The 25,000-nt window shown below is 41.1% G+C and overlaps 1 protein-coding gene across 6 annotated transcripts in view; it reads left to right on the top strand.

Annotated features, from left to right (window-relative positions):
- LOC143041178 (high affinity cGMP-specific 3',5'-cyclic phosphodiesterase 9A-like) overlaps window positions 1-25,000 on the top strand; it is a 467,704-nt gene that overhangs the window by 107,568 nt on the left and 335,136 nt on the right. For all 6 annotated transcript variants that reach the window (XM_076213009.1, XM_076213007.1, XM_076213006.1 and 3 more), the window contains exon 3: window positions 17,787-17,831. The gene's annotated coding sequence lies outside the window, so the exon portion shown is untranslated. The remainder of the gene's footprint in view (window positions 1-17,786; window positions 17,832-25,000) is intronic.

Here is a 25,000-nt window from a genome sequence, read left to right as displayed (position 1 = left end):
CAGGAGAAGACGCCCAGATTCTGCAGGATGATCTTGATAAACTGTTAACATGGTCGGTGAAATGGCAAATGAACTTCAATATCTCTAAGTGTAGCGTGTTAAACGTAGGGCTACACAACCCCGAAAATAGATACAACTTAGATGACACGTTTTTTAGAAAAATCTGAGTGCGAGAGGGACTTGGGAGTTCTGGTGAGTCCGGACCTTAAAACCAGGAAGCAGTGCATTAGCGCCAGAAATAAAGCAAACAGAGCATTAGGCTTCATTGCTAGGACGGTAACAAATAGAAGTGCAGAGGTAATTATTAAACTCTATCTAGCAATAGTTAGACCCATCCTGGACTATGCGGTACAGTTTTGGTCTCCGTCCTACAAAATGGACATAAATTCACTAGAATCAGTACAGAGAAGAATGACCAAAATGATACAAGGACTCGGAAATTTGCCTTACGAAGAGAGGCTTAGGCACCTAAACTTACACTCTCTGGAAAGACGCAGAGTGCGGGGTGATCTAATAGAAGTGTTCAAGTGGATCAAAGGCTATAACAAGGGTGATGCAAACAAGGTCATCATAATAAAACAACAGGGCAGGACTCGCAGTAATGGGTATAAACTGGACAAATTTAGATTTAAGAAGGTAATAGGCAAGAATTGGTTTACAAATAGGGTGGTCGATGAATGGAATAAACTTAGTAACCACGTAGTAAGCGCTGAAACTATCAGTTGTTTTAAAAAACGATTAGACAACTTTATGGATGGGGACGACAGGTGGTGATGGATACGGAGCTGCCTAGTGTAGGCCTTATGGTCTTTTGCAGTCTCCTTTATTTCTTATGTTCTTATGTTCTTATGACTGTCCGGTGCCATAGTTTCCAGCAATTTATCAAACTTTTTTTTTTTCTTTTTTTCTTTTTTTTATTGTTCTTGGAAGCTCTTCCTTCGCTCTGTTGTCCCCGTCTTCTCCTTTGATTGAATACGAGATCCAACCTAGATTAGAGTAAGCATTGGTGGTATGGTCCCTGCATAAAGTCAAGAATATAAACAAGACTGAGAGAATGTAGAAAGCAGTGACCAAATCTTTTTCTAGCCTTGCAGAGAAAACGCACAAAAATAAGATAAAAATAAAATAAAATAAGATAAAACAATATAAAATAAAATGAAATAAAAACACTGGACATACCATCAGTGAAAGGAAGAAAATGATGATTTGGTAGTGTTTAGGTCATTAAAAGAAATAGATTTGGGATGGGAAAGACTCGTGGGTTTACTGAACAAGGTTAGCACAACAAACTAAACACACACACACACACACACACACACACACACACACACACACACACACACACACACACACACACACACACACACACACACACACACACACACACATACACACACACACACACACACACACACATACACACACAAACACACACACACACACACATACACACACAAACACACACACACACACACACACACACACACACACACACACACACACACACACACACACACACACACACACACACACACACATACACACACACACACACACAAACACACACACACATACACACACAAACACACACACACACACATACACACACAAACACACACACACACACACATACACACACAAACACACACACACACACACACACACACACACACACACACACACACACACACACACACACACACACACACACACACACACACACACACACACACACACACACACACAAAACTCATGGCACGGTTGGTAGAGTTCCCGGCTGCCACTACGGAGGTCCCGGTTCGAATCCCGCCCAGGGCTGAAATAATTTCATTATCGCTGCGATGCTGGTTGTTACTTCAACTCTCGTGGGCGGGGAGTTCGGGGGGTGCGTGTAAGGTCATAGCATTAACCATAGGTCGGTCATATACGAGCTTTGAGCTCTCTTCCGAGAGGGAAATAGCTGTCGATCACGATTCCAACACGTGATCAAAAGACCAGAGTGAATCACACACACACACACACACACACACACACACACACACACACACACACACACACACACACACACACACACACACACACACACACACACATACATGGATCAGATGTAATATACCTTGAATTCACAAAGCCTTTGATGGGGGCACTGGTGCATAAACTCCATGACTTTAATATTCCTAGTAAATCTGGCGCCTGGATTGCTGAATTCCTGGTTCAAAGAAAGCAATTTGTTAGAGTACATGGTGAAGAGAGTCTAGTAAGTGATGTGATAAGCTCAGTCCCGCAAGGAACAGTGATGGGTTCAGTTTTGTTCTTGTTATTAACGCTCGACATAAACACCAAGTTCTGCTGATGACACTTGGGTGTTGAAATTGATCAAATCTCCTGATGACAAAGTATTCCAGCAAGAGGATTTGAATAGAGTTTACATGTGATCTAGGGTGAACAACATCCTATTCAATAGTAATCAATTCCAATGTATAAACATTAATTGTTCAGGGAAATATAGTCTGAGGAATTGTTTTGATCCGGAAAGTGATATGATGATATGGTTTAACGTCACAAACTCCTCCCATCAGAAGGCTAGGACAGTGACCATTACAGAGGACTTTGTTGCGTGGAATTTGATGAACCATGCCCTTGGTTCAACTTCGCCTGTGGCAGGATTCGAACCGTCATTCGGAAGGTGATATAAAAAGTTACGAACATGTACAAGATCTAGGTGTCATTTTGTCGGCTATCTGTGACTTTTATAATTATATATATATATATATATTATATATATATATACAATATATATATATATAGAGTAAAAAATGCTATCAATTATCTGGTTGGGTAGTGAAAAAAAAAATCAGAGCCAGAGACAGGTCAGGAATGATTGTAAAATAGACAAAGAAGATAGAGTAATTTTTAAAGAAATTGTTCATCAACAAATGCAGGAGAAGGTCAAAGATGTTGTCATTAAAATAATTAAGGAAAAATAAAATCTAGTAAGAGATACGACAGAGAAAAATAATTCCTGAGAGATAAAGAGGATAAAGAATTGGCAAGAAATGTTCTAAAAGTACAAGATAAAGAACAAGAATTAGAAAAGGAAATAGAGGAAGTGCACAGAATGGGTAAATATGCATAAGGAAAAGGAAAAAGTTGATCACTAGATATCAAATTAAGGTCACAAATGCGGAAGAAATCTTAGCAAGATCAGAAAAATGAGCAAGAAATGAACATTATAAAATGTATGGATATAAAAAGACGTGAACGATGAGGAAAGAGAAAAACTAAGACATTAAGAACAAAGTTAGAAAAAAAAAAACGAGAAAAGAACGAAGACTGAGACAACACGATTTTATTGGAGATTGTTAGCTATGAGATTGAAAAAATTGTATACTAAAAAAATCAGAGAACGAGATGGAGGGAATAGAAAATCAAAATTAGCTTATACCAACATAGATGGATTAATACCAGGATTAAACTAACCAAACAATTACCTGTCAGAAGTAAAACCAGACGTAATGGGAACTGTGTAGACACTAGTACCAGTGTTAGTCATGGATTATATCGTGTAATCACTGGCTTAGAAATAGGGAGGAGTAACAAGGTGGAAGAGTCATGTTCCTGATTAAGAAAAACTTAAATGTGACGAAAGTTACATATGGAGAGCTTATCACATCACTTACTAGACTCTTTACTATGTACTCCAACAATTTATTTTTTAACCAGGAACTCAGCAACCCAGGCACCAGCTTTACTAGGTAGAGATGATCTCAATAAGAGATGAAAATAGTGACATGAAAAGCAGAAAGTTTGCGGTGATTTATGTGCCCCCAAAAACGGGGTCTTGGAGAGAGATCATTCCAAAATGTTAGAGGATACGAGAACTTCATTAAACGGGATGCTGAAGGACGGAAATAAAGCTGTACTCATGGGAGGTCTTAATCGCAGAGAAATATGTTGGGAAGAGATGACAGTGAAAGGTGGAGAGGATCAGTGGGGAAATGTATTACTCGACATGACAATAGAACATACAATAACACAATGGGTAAGAGAAAACACTAGATTTAGAAATGATAAAGAACCGTCAAGATTAGATTTATTATTTACGTCATAACCTGAAATAGTAGACAAAATTGAATACAAGACACCAATTGTGAAGTTACCACATACTACTCGAGTTAGAGCTAAAGGAGGAAATATATTCAAAGAAAAACGAGAAACACAGAAAATGTAGACTGATACATAGTAAAACGGACTTTGAGAAATTTAGGATTTTTTTTTTTTTCTCAAAGCGAACTGGGAAATAATCTACCAGGAAGAAACACAAGTGGAAGAAAAATGGATGATTCTTATGAAAATCTACAAAGAAGGAGTGGATAAATATGTCCCAAAGCAAAAACAGGAAAAGGTGTATATTAAGTGCTGGTTTAATAGAAGGTGCAGCGAAGCGAAAGACAGAAGAGATAAAGCTTGGAAAAGATGGAGAAAAGACAAAAAACCTAGAAAGTGGCAAATATATATTAATCAAAGGAACGAATATGTAAAAATACGCAGGGAAGAAAAAAGAAACTATGAAAAAGACATAATAGAAAAATGTAAGGATCAGCCAAAACTATTCTATAGATATGTAAATGGTAAACTAAAAAATAAACAGGAAATAGTGAAACTACGCCAAGGGAATACGGAATACACAGAAGATACAGAAATGGCTGAAGTCATGAGCAAACACTTCAAGTCGGTTTTCACTAGAGAAAAAATGCAACATCGGGATGAAGGGAGAGAAGTGAAATTCACTCAAACATTCTCCCGCCAAGGAACTCGCACGGCCCGGATTGAATAGCAAATTGGATATTAATAGAATATATAGAACTAACAGACAAAATATATAACACTCAAAGAAGGAAAATTAACAGAGGACTGGAAAAATGCTAATATCGTATCAATTTATAAAGGAGGAAATAAGGAAGACCCAACAAATTACAGACTGGTTTCCCTTACAAGCACGGTAGCTAAAATGTGAAAAAGTTATAAAAAGTAGATGAATAAAACATCTGGAGGAGAACAGTGTCCTAAAATTGAGACAATTCGAAATTAGACAGGGAAGATCATGTACGATAAATGGGATTATTATTATTATTATTATTATTTTTTTTTACTCAAGACTACTAGACATGATACAAGAAAGGTACGGATGGGCTGATTGTGCGTTCCTAGATCTACAAAAAGTCTTTGATAAAATCCCTCACAAAAACTATTTAGAAAACTGGAAACCATAGGATGGTTACAAAGTAATCTACTGAAATGGATGGAAGACTTTTTTCACGGAAGAAATATGAGAGTAGTGTTCAGAGATAAGAGTTCCACTTGGGAAGAGGTAATTAGTGGAGTTCCACAAGGATCAGTATTGTTTCCAATAATGAATGACATGGACGAAGGTGTGGAATGTTACATGAGCTTCTTTGCAGATGATGCAAAATTGTTAAAGAAAGTGAGTACTGAAACGAACTGTGACTCACTACAGAGAGATCTGAACAGGGTCTTGGGATGAAGTCAGAAGTGGGAAGTGGACTTAAAAATGATGAAATATAGCATAATGGAACTTGAAAAAAGGATATCAGGACAGTTGTGTTGGGTGGCTACTAAATAAAAGTCAACTGTAGGAAACACACTGTAATCTCTGATACTGACAACTAGTACGTGTGTATACAACGAGAGCTGGCTCTCAACTGACGCCACGCCGCCAATTTTGGCGCGAACACACATGCATCGCATTATGCGATATCCAATATAATTACAATATACACAATGATTACACATAATTACAATAAATAAAACAACAAACAACAAAACATATGACAATTTTATAAAGAGGGGGAAACATATAATTCCCTTAATAAGCAACACACAATTGCAATATCCGATAATGGTATGATGTACGACATACCCCGCTAACACACAGTATAAAATTTGTGAAAAGAAAGTAACGGAAGTGGGATCTGAAAAAGACCTGGGGGTGATCATCACAAAAGTTGTGTTCCCTGACAAACATATTAACAAAATTGTTGGCAAAACCTGTAACTTGCTATGATCAATAAAAGTGTCTTTTACATACTTGGATGAAGAAATGGTAAAGAAAATACAAGTCACACAGATAAGGCCTAAATTGGAGTACACAGCGACACTATGATCACCCAGTACTAAAAAGAATATAATGAAAATTGAAAGAATCCAGAGAGGAACTACGAAGATGGCCCCAACACTATCAAAAAAGTCATATGAAGAGAGATTGTCAAGACTAGAACTACCTACTCTGGAACAATGAAGAGAAAGAGGTGACTTCTTGACCATCTACAGAATTATGAGAGATGTGGAAGTCCTTGATAGAGATGACTTATTAAACTGCTAGAGGACAGAGAAATAAGCAAAACGTCGTACAAATAAAGGCTCCGTCCTCATATGGTGTTAAACTCGTTAATCTTGTCGGCAACTGCCACTTTCAAGGACAGAGAAACTCGAAAAGACAGTTACAGAAGAGACCTGAAAAAAGACAGCTTTCCCCATAGATTGGCTGATGTATGGAATATACAAGACGAAACAATAGTGTGTGCAAAAACAATACAAGAATTTAAGAGCAAATTAGACATGGCGAGATACAGAGAAGGGACACCACGAGCGTAGATCCCTTTCCCATATTAGGTAAACACACACACACACACACACACACACACACACACACACACACACACACACACACACACACACACACACACACACACACACACACACATACACACACACTCTCGATGGCGCTGTGGTAGAGTTGCCGGCCACCACTACGGCGGTCCAGGTTCGAATCACACCCAGAGCTGAAATGATTTCAGTATCGTTGCGCTGCGATTCGTTACTCCATCTCTCGTGGGCGGGGAGTTGGGTGTATGTGTGCGTGTAAGGTCACAGCATTACCTACAGATCGGTCATATATGAGCTCCGAATTCTTCCGGGAGGGAAATAGCTGTCGGTCATGAGTCCAACACGTAATCCAAGACCATAGTGAATATCACACACACACACACACACACACACACACACACACACACACACACACACACACACTCGTGGCGCAGTCGGTAGTTCCCGGCTGCCACTACGGAGGTCGGGGTTCGAATCCCGTCCAGGGCTGAATTAATTTCAGTATCCCTGCGCTGCAGGTTGTTACTCCAACTCTCGTGGGCTGGGAGTTGGCTGTGTGTGTGCGTGTAAGGTCACAACATTATCCATAGATCGGTCATATATGAGCTCTGAGCTCTCTTACGGAAGCTGTCGATCACAAGTCCAACACTTGATCCAAGACTGGTGAATTACACACACGCATGCGCGCGCACACACACACACACAAGCACACACACACAGACACACACACACAAACACACACACACACACATACACGCACACATGTGAAGTATGAAAATGCACAGTATTACATTTCTTAGTGTAAACAAACCACAGATAACCTAGTAAACTCGGATCTCGCTTACGAGTAAGTAGGTTCTCTTACACGTGATTAAATATATAGGCACACACACACACCAGCCTGTCTGCCTTTATCCTACCTCAAGTACAGTACTTACAACGATGATAATGTTCTACGTGTCAAGTATCACTTCAGCTATCATGAGAACAAGACCAGTATGATATATGCCCACAAATGCTCATTCTTGCACGTACAAGTTCTTTACATACATGACGAGGCTCGCTTCATCAACACCCACAATCTAAACATTTGTTCACGTAGCCGTATATAATCACTTATCCGATTTTAAGTTGAATACATTATTATATCGAGACTAAGTTTTCATATACAAATCCTTCGAATGTAGAAGTTGCATCCAGTTATCGTAAGCACAATGAAAAGGAGGGGGTAGTGGAAGAGGAAAATATAGAAGCAGTTAAGATCCTTGGGGGAACAGGCAAGCGTCTGACTGATGACGTCATACTGGACTTCACCAATCACAACTCTCTTTCACGGTTTCATTATCTTTCGTATGATTTCTTCTCTTATCATACGAGTATTGCAGTAAGCAAATCAACGCACTCGGTGTTTGCTCAGTGTACTTTTATATATTTTATAAGAGTATCTGAGAGTATCAATTCAAATTAGCATGCGTACGTAAACAATACATTGGTCGACAATGTAAGAAAACAGAAAACGGGGAAAAAGAACGTTTAACTCACCAGGCTGACCTTCCCCCATTGTGTTTCCATAATGGCGATATAAATACTCAGCACACAATATAGTTTTACAAACCATGAGTCTTGCTGCCAACAGCAACCTTGTCCCGTACTCACAAATTAACACTGTACTGAGCAGCGTTCTTTGTCATGTAGAAGAAAATACATGAGAGTAACAGCGGGTGCAAGAAATGATAACTCATAGGCCGCCTAAACAGAATAGACTTGTTTGACTTTACCCCAAATGTAAACATTCAAGCAGGTTAACGAGAGTGTATAACCCACTAAGGCTGTAACAGGTAACGCATTCCAAATACCGCCAGGGTAAAATGTTCCTATCAATGGTTCCGCTTCGGTAGGGGGAGGGTAGTAATTATTTTGTTCAAATACCAAATAATCTTATTCAATTTAGGTCCTGAAAAGAAAAGCCAGGCGGCAGACAGAGTAACAGAAAAACTGCCACCGGGCATGGGGGAAAAAATACTGAATAGTTGACACAAATTATTAAAGCAGACTGACAGCAGCCGGGACAGAAGCAAAAATACTGCTACCTGTTTATTTGGAAGGGATTCATCGAGATGATCTATAACCCTTAAATTGCTGAAGGTGATTACACGAAGATGAATGGAATTACCTAGCCGCATCCAGAATACAGAAAGATATTACCCGATACAGAAGGGATTCGTTGAGACAGTCCTTTCACTACCGAGGGAATGTCAGCAAGATGAGTATTATAGCAGAATAAAAAGAAAAATACCACTCGGCACATATAACACTAACTTTTCCTAGACGGTTGTTACGAATTTCTCACTTAAAATAGTTTGTTCTGTCTAACAGGCGCCTGCTTTTGAAAGAACGTCGTGCCTGGCCACCGTAAAGGCATTCGCTACGGAGAAAGGAACCGTTCATACGGGAACTGAAGGTTTTGATCGAAATGAAAAAAAAAAAAAAAAAAAACTCCCGAAGCGTTTCCACAGTGGTGACTGAAATGACCAGCCTGCAGCCAGATGGGAAGGAAATTGTTGAACGATTTAACTCTGTCTAACCCTACAGGAACTTTTAACGCCGCAAGATGATTTTATTGAGCTTAGAGGAACACTTCGTCTTAGCGGCTAAAACCAGGCAAGCAAATCGAAAATAACATAATTGATGAAATACTGCACACCAACAGAATAGGTAAATTTCCTGAAATACAAAAATAGCATGTTCATATTTCTACGTTCACGAAGGCATGCCGCTTACGGGGTTACTTAGAACTGTATAGAATCGCTTGGAGGTAGTAGAAATAGAAATGGATGTGCCACGGGCAGGGAAGGGTCTACCAACAGAAGGAGGACCGACAGACTGGCGGAAAGAGAAACGAATGTGAACACTCAAACATTCTTACATAGAAGTGGACCCCCTACGCAGACAAAGACTCTCTATCTACATCTTTATCTATCCCCTCCTCTTTCTTCTCCCCGTCTGTCCTCTCTCTCTCTCTCTCTCTCTCTCTCTCTCTCTCTCTCTCTCTCTCTCTCTCTCTCTCTCTCTCTCTCTCTCTCTCTCTCTCTCTCTCTCTCTCTCTCTCTCTCTCCGTCACACTTTCCTCTCACTCTACATCTTCCTCTCCCTTCCTCTTTACCTCTCTCCTACGCTCTCTCTTCTTCTCTCTTCTACACTCCCTTCCAATCTCCATCTCTCCCCGTCTCTCCCCCTCCGTCTCTCACTCCTCCTTCCACTCCTCACTCCCTCACTCCCTCATTCACACAATCAGGCACACAAACACACGGCTCGATGGCGCAGTTGGTAGAGTTCCCGGCTGCCACTACGGCTGTCCGAGTTCGAACCACGTCCAGGGCTGAAATAATTTCAGTATCGCTGCGCTGAGAGTCGTTACTCCAACTCTCATGGGCGGGGAGTTGGGTGTGTATGTGCATGTGAGGTTACAGCATTACCCATAGATCGGTCATATATGAGCTCTGAGCTGTCTTTCGGAAGGGAAATAGATGTCGATCGCAAGTCCAACACGTGATCCAAGACCGTGGTCACACGCACACACGCACACACACACACGTACACACGCACACACACACCAACATACTCTTTCAAACATACACACACGCACACCAACATATACACACAAGCACACTCTCTCAAACACACACACACACACACACACACTCACACACACACACACACACACACACACACACACACACACACACACGTGCACACAAACGCACACACACACACACACACACACACACACACACACACACACACACACACACACACACACACACACACACACACACACACACACACACACACACAGACACTCACAAATACACTCGACTCAACGGCGCAGTGGTAGCGTTCGCAACTACTGCTACAACGGTCCGAGTTCGAATCTCGCCCAGGGCTGAAATAATTTCAGTATCGCTGCGCTGCGAGTCGTTACTTCAATTCTCCTAGGAGGAGAGTTGGGTGTGTGTGTGCGTGTAAGGTCACAGCATTATTTATAGATTGATCATATAATTATGAGCTCTGAGCTTTCATCCTGGAGGGTAATAGTCGTCGATCAAGAGTCCAACACGTGATCCAAGACCCTGGACCATGGTGAATCGCAACACACACACACACACACACACACACACACACACACACACACACACACACACACACACACACACACACACACACACACACACACACACACACACACACACACACACACACACACACACACACACACACACACACACACACATACATCGTTTAACAATAAACTCGATGAAGTTGTAACAACAGTGAAAGATGCCAGCGCTGACATTCTAGCCATTACGGAAGCGTGGCAAGTGGTTCGTGTAAAATTGTGGGCTACGAACTTTTCTACCATCTCAGGGCTGACAAAGGAGGAATGACTCACACCTGACGGTTGTAACCCCCCGAGGGGGGGGGAGGCTTTGTGGGTGAGGGTGTCGCCTCCCTCCCACCCTCTCCATACATCATCTATCAATTTCTGTGTTGTGTACCATACCACCCACCCCGATCCTCCACCCCACAGCCACTCGTCTCCCACATCACTGATATGATACAGCAGATGCCCTGAGAATGAGATTTCCTGGTGCCAAATGTGGTGACTTCAATTAATTGGACATATCAGACATCAAGACAGAGTGCGGGGTGATCTAATAGAAGTGTTCAAGTGGATCAAAGGCTATAACAAGGGTGATGCAAACAAGGTCATCATAATAAAACAACAGGGCAGGACTCGCAGTAATGGGTATAAACTGGACAAATTTAGATTTAAGAAGGAAATAGGCAAGAATTGGTTTACTAATAGGGTGGTCGATGAATGGAATAAACTTAGTAACCATGTCGTAAGCGCTGAAACTATCAGTTGTTTTAAAAAACGATTAGACAACTTTATGGATGGGGATGATAGGTGGTGATGGATAGGGAGCTGCCTAGTGTAGGCCTTATGGTCTTTTGCAGTCTCCTTTATTCTTATGTTCTTATGTTCTTATGTTCAATCAACTCCATCTTACTCGAGTCATAGATTTCCCAACGTATAGTAAGAATAGCCTTGATCTTATCGTGACTGACCTGAGTCAATAGCACCTACCCTCAGCCCCTCGCCCTCAGCCCCTGTCACCCATGGTAAGCAGTACTCAACTCTCTATCCTCTGGCCCCCAGCTCCCACTGTCTCCCCAACTGTGGGCTTAGCTGTTGTCAGGACTCATAGGCCCACACCTGACTCAGCCATGAGACCGTTTGGGCAGTGGGTAGTACACCATCCCTGGTCAGAAGTTCTCTTAATGGATGATGTCAACACCAATTGGTATAATTATGTTAATACCATCACTGAAGCTTACCACCACTTCTTTCCCACCAAGACTCTGACCATGCACCCCTCAGACTTTCCCTGGATTGCACCAAGGATTAATAAGCGGCTGGTGTGACAGAGGAACAAGGGATTCTATACAGACACCAGCATTCACAACAAAATCATTCATGAAATTAAGACTGCTAAAAGGTCAGCCATCTCAAAGAAGTAAATAGCAGCCAATGGTACTTTAAGATTAAAGGGTTGTGTGGTCTGAGCAACCAGTCATCTTCTCTCCCTTGTATTTCTTAGTCACCCCCTGAACAGGCAGCACAGGATATCAACAGTCACTTTGCTACTATATGTCAAAGTCTCCCCAAGCTCGATCCCGCCCTCCTCCCAGCCTACCTGCCATCCCGTTCCCCCCACCCTTTGTTCATGAGTTTGAAATCGTTAAGAAATTAAAAAGCTTCAATCCTAAAAGATCCACCACACCAGTTGACCTCCCACTAAAGCTCTACCAGGAATTTGCCCCTGAATTTGCCAGTCCTTTTTGTTTGGTAATCAATGCCTTTCTAACTCAGAACAAATGCCCCAAAGACTTCGTATGTCACCCCATCCGTAAAGTCCCCTACCCCGAGTCCTTAAATGACCCGAGGACAATTGCCATCACGCCCATCCCCAGTCTCATCTGTGTGGACTTTTTGTTTTCAAGTGGGCGTATAGTAACATACGTAATAAAATAGATCCACAGCAATTTTGCAATATCAAAACTTCATCCACTACTCACTGCCTAATTGACCTACTTGACTTTATTCACAGAAATTTAGACAAACGTAACACTTCCCTTACTCACTCTTTCGTTGATTTTAGAAAAGCATTTGATTTGGTTGACAATACCAACATCATAAGAAAACCAATAGAAATTGGTCTCCATTCCAACCTAGTAACATGGCTGTCGGATTTCCTGAGTGAGCGTAGACAGTGTGTCAGGTTTAAAGGGTCGATCTCTGCCCAACAACACCTAACCTGTGTAGTTCCCCCAAGGGACCAAGATGGGACCGTTGTGCTTCCTAATGTTAACCCATTCAACTCATGTCAGCCGCTTGTGGTGTAGATACGACAAACTGGATATGGCAGGCCTCGCGCCGGCCCGTACATCCGAATATCATCTGATGCGGCTTGACCGCGCGAGGAGTGACGTCATATTTTTCTGGTGTTCGATCAAACATTTTGGTGTTTTATGATTTTTTGTTTTATTTGACCAAATGACGAGAATCTTGTCATCGGAGTTTAAAGGGTTAACGATGTTCTAGCTGACAGTTCCCATTACTGGAAATACGTTGACGACTCAACTGTTGACATCACCGTTGACAACACAGCTCCTGACTACTCTCTACTGCAGGGTACTCTTGATAAGCTACAATCCTGGACGACTGACAACCATGTGACCATTAACAGTACAAAAACGGTCACCATGCACTTCTGCACATCAAAGAAGAATGTACCTGCTCCAAATGCCACAATCGGCACTCAGTCTCTCTAAGTAGTCAAATCCACTAAATTACTGGAAATCACTGTTGATGACCAACTAGACTGGAAGTAGCATGTGACAAACACCGTTAGAGCAGCATCTTATCGACTGTACATGCTGCGAAGGCTGAGATCATTTGGAACACCAGAGAAGGAGTTGAAGAATATATATTCCACCTTTATTCTGCCTTAACTCTGCTATGCATCTCCAGCCTGAACCCCTTCCATCAACCTCACTCAGGAACGCCAGCTAGAAAGGGTACATAAAAGGGCATGCAAAATCATCCTTGGCTCTTTTTATTCCAACTACGAGGCTGTTCTAACCATCCTCAACCTGAGCAAACATTCTGACCACCACAAGGAGACACTAAGAAAATTCGGCCTCAAGCTATTATGTCATCCTCGCCACCGCAACCTGCTACCGTCGGAAGCTGACCGTCCTGCCCGGGCCAGAAGACATCACAATAGACTCAAGCCTTTCAAAGAACCACGCACATTTCTAATCCTAACACAAGCTCTACTACTCTCGAAACAACTCTTGACTGCTCTTAACAGCTTTCCTTCTATCCCATATATCTGCAATACCTTCCACAGTGCCTTCCTGTCTACCCTGTCGTAAGCCTTTTCCAGATCCATAAAAGCCCAAAAACATCCTTACCTTTTCCTATAGTCTTAACACAAAAATCTGATTTACACAACCCCTACCTGTCCTAAATCCACACTGTTCCTCACCAATTACTCCCTCTGTTCCTCTCCTTATCCTCTCAGTCAAGACCCTCCCATAAGCCTTGCCAACTACACTCAACAAGCTGATCCCTCTGAAACTACTACATTCACACTTATTCCCCTTTCCCTTGTAAAGTGGAACTATACAGACACTCCTCCAGTCCTCCGGCACTCTACCCTCTCTTAAACAAACATTAAATAACCTCACCAGCTAGTCCACCATAACTGTACTTACTTTTCTCAGGCATTCTCTATGGCAGGGGTTCTCATTAGGGGTGAAATTCACCCCCAGGGGGGAATTTTGGGTTTTCTGGGGGTGATTTGTGACCACAGTCAGTTTACGCGGTGAGGAAAGCAATGATAGGTTTTGGCCTATCTGGCCTGTCACCTGGGCTGGAATTATACTAATATGGGAAAAATATATACTAATATGGGAAAAATATATACTAATTTGGAAACAATGAAAGGGTTTTTAGTAATATTTGCATATTATTTAGAATGCACTTTTTGAAACAGGCAATCTTGGAAAGGAGGGGGGAATGACATTCAGACAAATGGTGAAAGGGGGTGAATGGGCCAAGTAAGCCTGAGAACCCTTGCTCTATGGCATCCATCCAGCCCAGGTGCCTTACCTGCTCTCATCATCTTAACAGCTGCTTTCACTTCATCTCTCCCTATTTCAGGGGTTGGAGATGGTTAAAGAAAATGGAGAAAAATGGGAGATAAGCCAGTTGTTGTTTGCTGACGACACTGCGCTTATAGCAGGATCAGAGGAGGGATTGAGGAAGTTAGTGACAGAGTTTGAGAAGGTGTGTGAAAGAAGGAAGCTGAAGATAAATATGGGCAAAGTAAGGTGATGAGATGTACAAGGGGAGAAAGTGGCAGCAGGCTGGAAGTGAGTATTAATGGAGAGAGACTGGAGGAAATGGGTAGTTTTAGATACTTAGGTGCGAAAGTGGCAGGAAATAGAGGAGTGGGAGTGGAGGTAGAATGTAGATTGAGAGAAGCGAGTAAATGTCTTGGTGAATTAAAAAGTGTAATGAGTAATAGACATTTGGGAATGGATACTAAGAGGTTATATGAAGGAGTGATTGTGCCGACAGCACTGTAAGTGGCAGAAACATGGAACATAAGAGAGGAAGAGAGAATGAGTTTGAATGTGTTTGAGATGAAATGTCTGAGAAGTATGATAGGGGTTACTAGGCTAGATAGAGTGGAAAATGAGGAGGTGAGGAGGAGTACAGGGGTGGAAAGGGAGTTGGGAGATAGGGTTGATGAAAGAGTATTAGGATGGTTTGGATACATGGAAAGAATGAGTGAAGAAAGATTAGTAAAATAGGTGTGAAAGGCAGAGGTGGAAGGAGTGAATATGAGGGGCTGTCCTAGGATGAGATGGATGGATGGGGTAAAAGGGGCATTATGAAAGAGAGGAATGTCTGTTGAGGAAGGACGGGAGAGGACAGCAGATAGGGGTGAATGGAGAATGGTTGTGTATGGATGATGCTGTGATGCATGAGGGGGTAGGGGGATGGGGGATAAGGGAGTATGTATGAGAAATAAATTGACGCAGCCCGAAGGGATTTCTCCCAGTCTTTTTTTTCTGCATGAGGGGACGGAGAGGGGGGTCGCCGAATTGATGAAGCGGACTTGCTGTGGATGTGCTGTGTTTTGCGACAATGCTTCTGACCCAGGGCAGTGGACGGGATGCAGGGATGACCCGTCCTCCAGGAGGTGCCAAGATGTGAGGGAGGGAAGAGGGTGGAGGGGAGTGGAGTATGTAGGGAATGGAATGGGTGGGAGTGGTTTGTATGCCGTTTTCTTTTTGGCTACCTCCCATGTAAGGGGGAAAGACGCCTTTGGTATATGTATGTATTATTGCACACATGCATAAACACACCTACACACACACTCTTCCGGGAGGGAAATAGCTGTTGATCACGAGTCCAGCATGTGATCCAAAGACCAAGGTGAATACACACACACACACACACACACACACACACACACACACACACACACACACACACACACACACACACACACACACACACACACACACACACACACACACACACACATTACCTCGTGGAGCGGTGGTTAGAGTTCTCGCCTGCCACTACGGCTGTCCGGATTCGAATCCTACCCAGGGTCGAAATAATTTCAGTATTGTGCTGAATAGGGAGGTTACTCAACTGTCGTGTAAGACATATAAGGGGTCGTGAAAGTAACACGATCATGATTCCAACACGTGATCCAAGACACCATGACAAAAATCACACACACACACTCACGCAGTGACACACACACACACACACACACACACACACACACACACACACACCACACACACACACACACACACAGGCACGCACACAGGCACGCACACAGGCACGCACACACACACACACACACACACACACACACACACACACACACACACACACACACACACACACACACACACACACACACACACACACACACACACACACACACACACACACACACACAGACACACACACACACACACACAGACACACACACACACACACACAGACACACACACACACACACACACACACACACACACACACACACACACACACACACACACACACACACACAACTCGACGGCGCAGTGATAGCGTTCGCAACTGCTACTACAGCGGTCCGAGTTCGAATCCCGCCCAGGGCTGAAATAATTTCAGTATCGCTGCGCTGTGGGGCCGAAATAGATATGATTGATTGAAACCGCTTAAGGCTAAAGACTAAAACCTCGACACATTTGTGAAGTAGAAATCTGATTAGTTTCTGATAGTATTATTCAACGACAGAAGTATATAACTTACCGTATGGTACAAATAATTTCCGATGGTCGCCTCAGGATTCGAACTGAGTCCTCGGGGCGACTGTCGGAAATTATTTGAATGATATTAACTGCTACTAGTGATTCATTTCAGGTAACCGTACAGTATTTCACCATTTGTGATTTATGTAAACGAACGCAAGCTTTTGTTTATTTTTGTTACAGACTGTCATGGGTTGACACTCTTTAGTCGGTGTTGAAGAACAAATTCTATCCATAGTGCATCCACGATCCAAAGTTTCGACTGGAAACTCACTGGACCGTAATTCGGAGTAAAGCTGGCCGATCATAGATTTCGTAGTTAGGTTAGACGCCGTGGTTGGATATCCGATCAGCAAGCCCTACCTCAAAACCTGACTGGTGGATTTCCAACCTTGGGGTTAGGTGAAGGGGTGAGGGAGATTCAGAGAATCCCGAAGGTTTGAATAAGTAGCTTTACTTTAAACTCTTCTGTACCTGGTGGTTACAAAGGATTACAAAGGATTACTTGTCTTTTTATTCTGGTCCCACCAGGCTATTCTATCAATTCCCGTGGCATTTCTTTGGCAAAAAAGTACAGCTGTCTGTATTAATTCAAACGGATATAAATAATGTTTTAACTTTATTATTTTTTTCATTTGCAGATATGATCACTTGCACGTTTCTCCAAAACTCAAGGACGACACAAGGTAACTAAATATCTATAACAATTTATCTAATACATGTTTAGTTTTTTTCAGTACCTTTTCGTCCTAAATCAAAATATTTCAGGTTCAGATTGAAACATCTGAGCTGTAATTCAGAGTATGTGAATGTCATTTCTAAATGGTTAAACTTATATATTGGAACTATGTACTGTATATAAATGTTAGTGTTAGGTGAACTTTTATCTGAAATATCTTAATATAAAATTTAGAGTAATGAAATTCAAACTAAGTTAATTAAGATTTAATTCAGAACTTCCCTGGCGGACAGTAATTTAGACTCTTAGATTCAAACCTGTTTTTGGTCAGCTCAGTGTTGTGCAATGTTGGCTTGACGTTAATTTAGCGCCATAAAAGTTACGCACGTTAATTGTAGTGGTGAAAAGCAGGGAGCTGTTTCATAACTTTTATAGAATTACATTGATATCAGCTCGCCAGTGCTCCAGCCTAAACTGACGAAAAGAAGGTTTGAATCTAAAAGAGCCAAAATTACTGTCTGCCAGTGAAGGTTTAAATAAAATATCGATCAATCTAATTTCAGTTTCACATATCTATTGCTGATATTCAGTTACCTTATTTGTAACTTGAGCTGTTTTAGCTTGACTCACATATTTTACACTGTAGCTCAATTGTTTCAATTTGACCTTCAGGCTTTTCATTTCATACTCACCTATTCTAATTACATATTCGACCATATTGAACTGAAATTCTCATATCTTATATTTCAGTTGTTACAGCTTGAACCTCAGTTGTCGTTGTTGTTGTTGTTGTTGTTGTTTTGTTGTTGTTGTTGTTGTGCTGTTGTTTTGTTGTTGTTGTTGTTGTAGTGTTGTTGTTGTTGTGTTGTTGTTGTTGTTGTTGTTGTTGTTGTTGTCGCCTTTAATTTGAGGGTGAAGAGGTGTGGTTTCATTATTTTGAGCCATGTTTGATTTTTATTCAAATTTAATCACAAATAAGGAAGCCAGATTTTGATTCTGTATTTAGTTCCATTATTTTACAGTAGTATTCTTTCTTGGTCTTGATGTCTACTGTATGTCCATATATTCCAACTGAGCCATTCACATTTGAGTAAAATTTTTAACTGGTAATGAAAACTGCATGATTCAAAGTTTCATCTTACTCTTTCTATCAGCTAACTAAATGCAGTTTATTTGCGTTTACATGCTGTAATGTGGTTACTACTACACACAGAATTTTTTCTACATGAAATATTGATGACGGGTCTCAAAAGGTATAGCGAATATGTACTAATTCTTTAGTCATACATCATAATGGGATTTCCGTGCCAAATCCAGTGAAGCCTCGTTGGGATATGGTGACATTGCATGAAAAAAGAAAAGAAAAATTGTGCCTATTTTACAGATTCAGTCGAGGACGAGTGCCACCATAGAGATTCTTTTGAAATGTTTACCTAAAATTCGTTCATGTGCCAGAATTTTTCGAGCGATCGCCCATTAGGCTCTCAGGCTTTCATATCCTTGGCATCAGCGGCAGCTTGCAGTTCCTCCGTCCTGTCCAGCCAACATTTCTTATGTCTCTTGGTTTGGTAAATGCAATGCAATATAGTCCACATTCGTACGCAGTTGGTTGTTTGCCTCCGTTCATTATTTGAATCATAATTTTTCCTCGAAACTGTGCATGCACTTGGCAATGAGCTTGACAGTGTTATTACTTGGACTCTGTGGTAAGGAATCATAAATTCCCACAGGGTTCTTGTCTGTCTGACCAATGTTGGAAATATTTATCCAATGATCATATGCTACATGCAGAAATTGCATGAATTCAACGGTAGGTACATCAAAAGACATGTTTTGCTGCAGAAGAGTGTCCTGTAATCCAAATGTATTGGGAAATTCTGTTGTCAATAGTTTACTGAATTTCCTGTAAACTTTAATTTCTAGCTGAGAGAAGAAGAGAATGGAAGGTAACTAGGGGCAGGTAGTATTAAAGTCTATAGGAAACCCACCAATAAAAACGTTTTCATTCATTTTGACTCCCACACCCGACCCAAGTGAACTACATTAGAACGGTTCCTTACGTGAACATTCCAAAAAATGCATAGATCAGGGGGGGGGGGGTTGCCATTTTTATCTTCTGTTACCTTCAGTCCGCGTAAAGTTTCCCAGAAACGGAAAACAAACATTTACTATCATTGCCAGTGCTCGTGCGACGGAACCTTCATGGTAGAATGCGAACAATAGCACCATTGAATATGTGCTAATAGAATTTCAACAAAATCTGTTTTAAAAATGGAAAACACGTCAGTCGTGTGTTTAAGCAGGATTGAGAAAATTTAGTAAATTCATGGGCTACTCAGGATTTGGAATAACTGACGTGATAGATTCCTTGAGGAAATATTTATTTGGATGTGTGAGGTGTTTTATGTCTTTTATATGCAATTATAAATGAATAATCTTTTGCGATATTGATATCTTTGTCATGAGAATATTTCTAACCATTAATAATATGATAGATTGTAATGAAAAGTATACAATACTAATTTTTTTTATTTGTGTATTTAATTTCCTTTCATTCAATTATATCCTTCGAACGCGCAGTGCCATTGATCGATGGTTGCGCGATCTACCGATTGCAGCACGAACAATGGATCCATAGATAGCGCAACGCCATCGATCGATAGGGTGAATCGGTGGATTGCACGTAACATATTATATATGTATATATATATGTATATGTATATATATATGTATATATATATATACATATATATATATATACATGTACACTGAATGGTTCCCAGTGATCAATTAATATCTTTTTTTCAACCACAAATCACTTTTAATTCCATGCCATCGCAGTCGAGACTGAAGAATCGCTCGATGGAGATATCCGTTGGAAATTGAAACGTGGACGAGCCGAGGATTCGGACCCAGCTTAAATATATATATATATATATACACATATGTGTGTGTGTGTGTGTGTGTAAAGGGAGAGCAAATGTTTGTTGGATAGAACATGAATATATAAACGTTCTGTATTTCGTCACTGATACCCAGTGCTTTTCTCCTTGAGTATCAGGTCAATATAAAATTGGAAAGAAGGAAGTCAAAAAAGTTGATTCAGAAAGGGACCTGGGAGTGATCATCTCAAGTGACTTGACACCTTTCAGAGGACTTTGTAGCGTGGAATTGAATGAACCATGCCTTTGGTTCAACTTCGCCGGTGGCAGGATTCGAACCGCCATCCCCTCGACCTTCGGCACGAATAACGATGCCCTAACCCGCTCGGTCAGCGAGATTCCATCTTATCTTACTTTTTTTTTTTTTTTTTTTTTTTCTTTTAAAGTTTTATTTGATCTTATTTTTATACAATTTTATTTCATTTTATTCATTTATTAATCTATTGATTTATTGATTCCTTTTATATTTTATTATGATGTATTCTGTTTTTTATACAAAACATTAACTGGTTCATCATTGGTGCCATTGATGACTGCGCTGACGGCTTCTCAAATCAAACTCTGAGGCGCAGCACTTCCACCCTACCGTCTCAGGTGAAAGAGGTCACGGCCTTGGTACTCATGTCTACGGATTAGCCGGAGGTGTCTGTCTGGTATCTGCTCAGATTTCCTCGAAGGTCTTAGCTGCTTGCTTCGTGGTTGAACGATAGGTGGAGCGTTCCAAGTCAAGGGTTTCCAGTTGGTTTAGGTCTACATCGCACTTTTTCAAGTTTAATCTTAGCTGGTCTTTGAACCTCGTCTTCTGTCCATCAGTCGCGCGGGTCCCATCTCTCAGTTCACCATAGAGAACGTGTTGAGGGAGACGGCATTTCGGCATTTGTATGAAATGTCCAACCCAATACAGTTGGTGGATAATTATCATTGTCTCTATGGTGATGGTGTTAGCAATTTGTGAGGCACACGGTTACTCCACCTGATGCCAAAGATCCACTATAGACAACTGATGTGGACGGCTTCCGGTCTGCGGACTTATTTGCTGTATAGCGTCCAGGACTCATTGCCATACAGTAGGACGGAAAGACAGACGGCAACATACACACTTTGTTTTTAACAGTCAAGTCTCAGTTTACATACTCTCTCCTTGAGTTTGCCGAAGCTTACTGAAGCCTGGCGGACGCGGCTCTGTATCTCTGGTTCAAGATCACAGGTAGAAGAGAGAATGGTACCAAGATAAATGAAGACGTCTGCGATTTTCAGGTCTTCCCCTTCTACTGCAAACATGGAGAGAACGTCAGGATAAGATCGCTGGGGATCGAATAGGTACTGAGGTACCTCTAGTCTGGTGCCCATTGATCAGCATGTCTCCTGCTTGGTATGCTAAATAATAGTGGTATTGATTTTTCTCTGAAGTGTATACTATTTTGGAGTTGGATATGTTGGAGCTGGATATAATGTGCTGGGTATGAAGTATTTGAACTACTCGAGAAATTGGATATGAGAAAGGCCTCAGGGCCAGGTGGGACCCCAAATTGAGTATTTAAAGGATGTAGAGAATAGTGAGTAGATAAAAAGCATCAATTGATAACCTGTTTACTGGGAAAGGAAATGATGCGCCTCAGACTGGAATTCTGCAAATGTGATGTTAATATTCAAAGGAGGAAACAGGGATGTTTGCCTTACCTTGAATTTACCTTGAAGCGCTTCTGCCTCAAGGAAGTGTTGCTCCCTCGATGGAACTTGAGGCAAGGCCGTTTCAGTTTGTTGTTTGTAGTCCGGCTGGTTAATAATGGAGTTGGAATTCGCTGGTCGTGATGCTGTATAACCTGGGATACCCGGCTGATGTGGTAGGGTTGACAAGAATTTGTCAAGTTCCCTTTTTGAAAACTTCCGTTTTAACACCTGCAATGTTCCGTAGGTGTTTAGGTAAGTGGCTGAACAGTCGGTACCGCTAAATTATAGATCATTAGTACGATAGCCAAACTGCATGAAAAACTATAAAAGATAAATAGATCAAATATTTTGAGGAGAAAGGAATTTTGTTTAACAACTAATTTAGATTCATAAGATAATTTTTTTATATAATCAGCCTCCAAAGTTTTCATTCGAGAGTGGTTGATGTGTTGCATATGAAGGAGAGGTGGGTGGATTGTGCATACCTAGATCTGAACAAAGTGACACATTAAAGACTAATGTGGAAGCGGAATAGGAAACACAGGACTCTTAGTCTTGAGTTTATTCCTGGCTAGTTTTTGAAAAAGCATACCTGCGAAATTAGTCAGGAATAAACTCAAGAATAAGACTCCTGTGTTTCCTACTCCGCTTACGTCAACCTGTCAGAATGTCTCAACTAATGTGGAAGTTGGAAAATATAGGACCACACTGAAGTGAGTGAAAGATTTTTTAAGTGATAGATGCATGAGAACAGTAGTGAGAGATGAAAAGTCGGACTGGTGAAGAGTGACTAGTGGAGTGCCACAGTGCTCAGTTTTTTGCACCTATGATGTTTACATTGTATGTAAATGACATAATGACATGATGGATGAAACAGATAGCTATGCTAACTTATTTTTAGATGATACCAAGATCAAGAAGGGAGTACAACACGAATAGGATTGGAAACTGCTTCAAGGAAACCTAGATAAGGTTTATGATTGGAGCTGGTTGAAAATGAATATCAATTTACTGAAATACACAATCTTGGAACTTGGCTAAAGAAAATAAATGACAGACGAGAAGAAATAAACTGGGAAATTAATTAATAGCAAAGGATGGAAAATGTTTAGGAAGTTTAATAAAGGTGATATGTCGCATGAAAGTAAAACAAAAAACAAAACAAAAAACCAGGAGAAATAACAGGAGCGACTTATATTTTGTTGAAAAATATGAAGAGCATTTCAATACACGAAAAAGGACCTGATGAAAAAAAAAAATTAATTTTTGTTCCGTCCCAGACTGGAATATGCAGCAGTGGTGTGGTTACCATACTCAAAGGACATAAGAAAAATGCTGTACAATAGTGGCACCAAAGATGACCAAAAAGCTAAATGACAAGACATAAGGAAAGAGTGAAGAAACTGAAACTTCTCACATTTGAAGGATTAAGAGATAGAGGTGACGTGATAATGATATATAGATCAGAGAAAATCATAAATAAAGAAGAAGGTTATTTGTTGGCATGGAATGAAAGATCAAAAAGTGGTCATAGTAAAAACTGGAAAGCCAACTTGTTTGAAAGATACTAAAAAGTATAGCTTTTCACATAGATGTATAGAATTATGGAAAAGATTCTATGGAAATATAATCCAGGCGAGCAACTTAAAAGGATTTATTGCAAAATGTGATGAGAGGAGGCAAAGAGACAAGACTGCATGAACACAGCTCCCATCCCACATACTACGATTATGTAAATGCACACACGCATGTTATGCGCACACTACAAACATATCATCTCTTTCATTATGTAAAACTCTATTGCTGTGTTGCTTATTCTTGCCTTCCATTCTCCTTCCTTCATGAGGTCTTACTCCCCCCTCCTGACATTTTCCCTTTCTCAGAAATCCATCCCTTCCTCCCGTTCTTCTCTCCTTTCTTCGCTGATAATAGTATTCTTTGGTGTCTCTCCCATCCACTGACCACTTCCTTACGCACTCACAGTCCTCTCTACTCTGAATCCCATTTTCTGTGGTGGTACTTCGCGAGTTACTGAGTGCCCACCTCTTCTTTCTCTGTCCTTCCTTCACTCACTACTATTGTGTCTACTTCGAGTTCCAGATGGCGTCAAGATACGGGGAACAACACCTGTCTCGAGGTTCTCCTCCCTCCTCCCCACCCTCTCTCTCACCCTCCCTCTTTCTCCCCACCCTCCCCCGTCTCCGTTGCTCCCGTTCTTTATTCATCTTTCATTTCTCGATGTTTTGTTCTTTTCCGGCGTTCCTCGTTAGCCACACTTATCACGTTTCTTTCCTTTACTCCCTCGTTTTCTTTCTCCTTTGTTCGTTATGTCTCTCTCCCCTACCTTCTATTATATTCTAGATATACAATCTTCCTGCCTCTCTCTAACCACCAACTCTCTAGGCATCCTTTCTCTTTGGTTCGCTTTCTATGTGTCCCATCTCAGGCCCTACGTTGAATCAGGTTTGTTTTGTCATCAACAACCTCTGCCTTATACATTATCTCTCTCTTATCTTCCCCCTGGCCTCCCTCCATTCACCTACTTTTTTTTTTTTTTTTTTTT

This window comes from Oratosquilla oratoria, chromosome 30 (assembly GCF_046742065.1).
Source record: "Oratosquilla oratoria isolate Oo_2021 chromosome 30, ASM4674206v1, whole genome shotgun sequence".
NCBI lineage: Eukaryota > Metazoa > Arthropoda > Malacostraca > Stomatopoda > Squillidae > Oratosquilla > Oratosquilla oratoria.
The sequence above is the reverse complement of the archived record's forward strand: the minus strand, read 5'-3'. Positions and strand labels throughout refer to the sequence as shown.